Genomic DNA, 5,400 nt, shown 5'->3' on the forward strand with positions numbered 1-5,400 from the left:
ATAGTGTGTTTGGAACCAATTTAGCTGAATACAGATGGAACCACCACACTAATAGGAGATATCAGGAAAAATTATGAATTGGCAAAAAAGGACAATGTATGAGGCAGTGACACACACTGAGTGCACTACAACCAGACTTGGCTGAAGCACACACTACAGGGTGAGCTGCACTCACACACACAGACCTTGCAGATAGCGGTGAACAGCACAGGGAACTGTGCACTAGCACTGCAAGGCACAGTGATTTAGAAAGTAGCTTGGGTAAAGCAGTATAGAGCAAATAGGTAGCTAAAACTGTCCCTCAGAACAACAGCGTCCTATCCCTAACTGAATTCACAGCAGAGTGAGCTCAAAATGGCGGCGGTGGCTTTTATAGTGCATCATGACATCATTTCAGCAGCCAATCACAGCCATGCCATTAGTTAAGATGCCTACATGCCTAACAGGATGTGCCCACACTTCTTAGGATCCTCATTGGCTGAATAAAATGAAAATGTCTCATTGCATTATGGGAACTTCCGATTCCGGTATACGATATTGCAATAGTATCGGAATTAAGTATCGGAATTCCGATACCGCGAATATCGGCCGATACCCGATATTTCAGTATCGGAATGCTCAACACTAGTCAGGAGGCTTCCACCGTGAGTACGGACTAATGCGGCTCTATCCATCTTCTCTTTATTAAAGGGAACCTGTCACCTTGGAAAATGCTATGTACCTGCAGGTATAGGGTTAATCTGCAGATAAATATTGTTACAATGCTGCCCGGCCGCCTTATTGATAGTGTAGGTACCGGGAGAAAATTAACTTCTTTCCTCCCTGCAGCCGCCGGCCTTCACTCATCGTTGTGCACGGAGCGGCTACAGTCTTGGATCACAGCACCTCTCGCTATATCAGGGGTGACGGCTGTAAACCCGGCCCGGATTTTGATTGACAGCTTGCTCTGCACAGATGCGCTGCAGAACCACTTAGAATCTGAGTGAAGGAGTAGTATGTTCACAGATAGAGAATATGGCTCATCCACGTGCAGATCTGCTCCACGTCCGATTACATATTTGTGGGAGAAACCCTAGTGGCAGCCTCATATTTCTGACATGGATCCTCTAGCACTATTTGTGAAACTGCGGCTCCCAGCATAACTTGATGAGAGACCGTCAGTCTGCTGGGATCTGTAGTTTCACTACAGCAGGAGTGTCACAAGCTGCGGACCTCTGCTCACTCCAGCACTGGTCGGCATTTTCAGCACGTGAACGTACGCTATGCTTTCTGGAGACACAAGGGTGTAGATAATTTTATCAAACCCTTGACTGTAAGTTTGAACCCTAAGTGGATTATATTGTTCCCACAGTTTCAGTTTTGGACCATTTAAGGGGAATTTAAAGGGTTCTGGCCACTGATTTTCCTTAAAGGGGATCAGTATCCCTCTATGTCTTTGTATATACTTGATAAAGACCTATAACAGGTCGAAACGTTATGTGATGGCGGAATAAACTTTATCTTTTGGAATTCATCACTCTGGACTGAACGCGGTTTACTTACCTTTATCCCCTTTAACAGGATGTCTTATTTTTGTGTTTTAGTCCCAAGATTGAAAAGGGCAGCCCTCTTAAAGCCCTGCTGTTTGACTCAACGTTTGATCACTACAGAGGCGTCGTAGCAGCATCGCCCTGTGTGGAGGTGACGTGTGTAAAGGCAATAAATCGTGTCTGCCCACTCTGGCAAGTGCTATGAAGTCAATGAGGTTGGCATACTGACCCCAGAGGAAGTGGCAGCCGAAAAACGAAGTTTTTTTTAATAATTTTATTAGCCTTTCCCTCTGTCTTCACCAATCAGCCCTCTGTATTGATGATCAGATCAAAGATGTAGACAGGGATTGTCTCACGCTGCATCTCCTTCCTGATTGTATCACTGAGAAGACAGAAGCTGCCCCATCCCATTCTCCAAGAAATGCAGAACCCAATGCATCTGCTGTCCGTCATCCGCTTATTGTCAGAGGACATCATTAGGGACTGCATTTTCTCATTGCTTAAGAAATTGTTGGGGGATCCTGCTAATTGCTGAATAATAAAACTGCAGCACCGCTCCATTTAAAGCAGTGTTTCCCAAACTCCAGTCCTCATGGCCCCCAACAGGTCAGGTTTTCAGGATTTCCTCAGTGTTACACATGTGATGAAAGTATCATCAAGGAATCCGGAATTCTCTCACCTGTGCAATACTATGGAAATCCTGAAGACATGACCTGTGGGGGGCCGTGAGGACTGGAGTTTGGGAAACACTGATTTTAAAGGGACTGTCAGCACAGAATGACTGTTGAAACCAAGTACAAGCGCTCCGTGGATCACGGCGTGGGCCAATCCTTTATATACACCTTCCCACCTGCTTGTTTTACCTCTGTCTCCTTCCTTCTCTGGTTCTATGAAGCCAGAGCTGTCAATCAAAGAAGAGGAGGGTGTGGATAGAGGGAAAACAAGCAGCCGGGAAGATAGATAGATAGATAACATTGCAATGCAATATATTGGTAAAAGCTAAGCACATATACTAAATGAGAACAGATACTACACTTGATGTTAGCCAAAAGGCCGAGAAGCGATAACCTGAATTGGTTTTGGCCTATGACTGCACCCTGGCTTCAAGAATGCACCCATTGTAGGGATAGGGACAAAGACTCCCCTTAGGAGGACATGTTGTTCATCAATAGACATCTTAAAACCCACAACTTTACTGCTTGTTGCAGCTGCAGCCCACGCATGCATTTTTAATCTGCATGAGTCTGCCTATTTTCAAACATTCTCCCCTCCCCCCCAATGTCCCATGTACCTGCAGACAAGGGGATGGGGAGAGGATAACTAATTAGTGAACAAACAAGCGGCGGTCCACCTTCTTCCTAGTCTGCAGGCTCCCTGCAGACTGTAGCTGACTGCCGAAGCACAGCCAGATAAAGGCTAGGAGCCCATTATGACATGTGCAATGATGTTCCATTCTTCCATTCTAGCATTATTCCATTGTTCCATTGTCCCATTCTCTTGCATTATTCCATTGTTCCATTCACTCATTACATCTATTGCAAGCAATCTATCTGCCTGGGTGAAAACCAATAGGATGCTCTGATTGACAGACATAGGTAGCACTTTAAAACAACATCTCAGACCAAACTTTTTTTTATCTTTTTTTCATCCATAGATAGAAAATTAAAGAAGTCAGTGCTCTTTCAGAGGGAGCCAGCATTTCACTAAAGAAATCGCAACGGCCCCACATTTTTTTTAAATGCGTGGTACTCAGCAACACCCACCTGATGGGACAGTTGAATTAAAAGAGTAGCAGCTGATAACAAGGCCACTGATTAGGTATATGGCGTATGTGCAAAGGTGTAGCAAAGGACAAATGCATTATTGCAGCTTATCTCAGAAAGGAAGGGATAGAAAGATAGATAGATTGGATGGATGGATGGATGGATGGATGGAGGGGCATATACACCTACCCAGGATGGATGGATGAATGGAAAAGCATATACATCTACCCAGGATGGATGGCTGGAGGGGCATTTACACCTACCCAGGATGCATGGATGGACGCATGGGGCTGAAGGGGGGTCAGGCTGGACACATGGGGACATGGATGGACGCATGGGGCTGAAGGGGGGGCAGGCTGGACATGTGGGGACATGGATGGACGCATGGAGCTGAAGGGGGGGCAGGCTGGACATGTGGGGACATGGATGGATGCATGGGACTGAAGGGGGGGCAGGCTGGACATGTGGGGACCTGGATGGATGCATGGGGCTGAAGGGGGGGCAGGCTGGACACGTGGGTACCTGGATGGATGCATGGGGCTGAAGGGGGGGCAGGCTGGACACGTGGCGACCTGGATGGACGCATGAGGCTGAAGGGGGGGCAGGCTGGACACGTGGGGACCTGGATGGACGCATGGGGCTGAAGCGGGGCAGGCTGGACACGTGGCAACCTGGATGGACGCATGAGGCTGAAGGGGGGGCAGACTGGACACGTGGGACCTGGATGGACGCATGGGGCTGAAGGGGGGGCAGACTGGACACGTGGGACCTGGATGGACGCATGGGGCTGAAGGGGGGGCAGGCTGGACACGTGGGGACCTGGATGGACGCATGGAGGTGAAGGGGGGCAAGCTGGACACGTGGGGACCTGGATGGACGCATGGAGGTGAAGGGGGGCAAGCTGGACACGTGGGGACCTGGATAGATATATGGGGTGGGGTGGGATGCATATATGGGGGGGCTAGGATGGATATATATAAATCAAAACTGTTATATATATATGATATAGATATAGATATATATAGATATATGGGACAGAATGGATATATGAAGGGGGGCAGGCTGGACACATGGAGGCCAGGATGGATATATAGGAGGGGCATGGGTTGCAAAGGATGCTCACCAGAGGGATATATTCCTGAAAAGGAGTCAATCATAATCAGTGTCCCGGGATTACGGCTACAAAAATGAATTAAAGGGTTATTCCCATCTTCATAGATATTGTAAAAACCTGCACTTTTGCAATTTACTGCTTCTTGACATTTGCAGCCGTTCTTGAGATATTAAGACTTTTCTTTTGTTTACAGATCGTTGCCTAGGAGACCGACCACCGCTGCTGTCTCGATAGTAACCACTGTGCTAAAGTTGGCTGGGATTGGGAGGTAACAGCGCGCTCCAGCAAACCGGGCCCAGATTACTGATATATCCATTATTTGATGCATCTACCTTAAAAGCCTTGATTTGCTCGGTGATGGCAGAACACATGAGAACTATGCGGCTTTCCTTCTTTTCCTCGTCCACCGAATCCTTATCTTCAGACAGTGTCCGGTGTTGAGACGCCTTTTTCTTCTCCTCTTCTAACGTCTTCTGCTTCTGCTGAAACAGTTTCATCATCTTGTAGACCTCTCGGAGGAATTCGTCCACCTCGGCTTCCATGCTTTCTCCGTTCAGGTCAAGGAAAGCGCCGTCGATCCACCTGGAAGCGTGAGATTTTTCAAGACATATTTTGATAAATTTCATGTTTTTAGCTCATCTATTACTGTTTATTCTGCTTTTTTTCTCTTCTACATCTATGGCTATGGTTGTCCCATAAATAATGTTTAATCACCTATCCACAAGGTTGTTGATAAATGTCTGATCACTGGGAGTCTGACTGCTGCAGCCCCCAGCAGTTTTGAAAGCGGTGGTCCTAGATACAGCTTTGTGAATGAAGCATGTGTGCATCTATGGGAGTGATGGCTATGCATGCGCATGACTGCTCCCACAGACATGAATGGAGCACTGGCTATGCATGCGCACGATCACTCCATTCACACAGCAGACTTTGGAACCTCTGTCCTCAGTATTAGAGCACCCCTACCGATCATACATTTATCTCCTATTTTGCA

General features: G+C 47.2%; 1 pseudogene; it reads right to left on the reverse strand.

The window, feature by feature from the left end:
- Positions 1–2,480: 2,480 nt before the first annotated feature.
- LOC141178047 (U2 spliceosomal RNA) lies at positions 2,481–2,594 on the reverse strand (annotated as a pseudogene).
- Between the last annotated feature and the right edge of the window lie 2,806 nt (positions 2,595–5,400).

This window comes from Phyllobates terribilis, unplaced genomic scaffold (genome assembly GCF_046119375.1).
Source record: "Phyllobates terribilis strain yellow unplaced genomic scaffold, ASM4611937v1 Scaffold_27__1_contigs__length_16484149, whole genome shotgun sequence".
In the NCBI taxonomy this organism is placed as follows: domain Eukaryota; kingdom Metazoa; phylum Chordata; class Amphibia; order Anura; family Dendrobatidae; genus Phyllobates; species Phyllobates terribilis.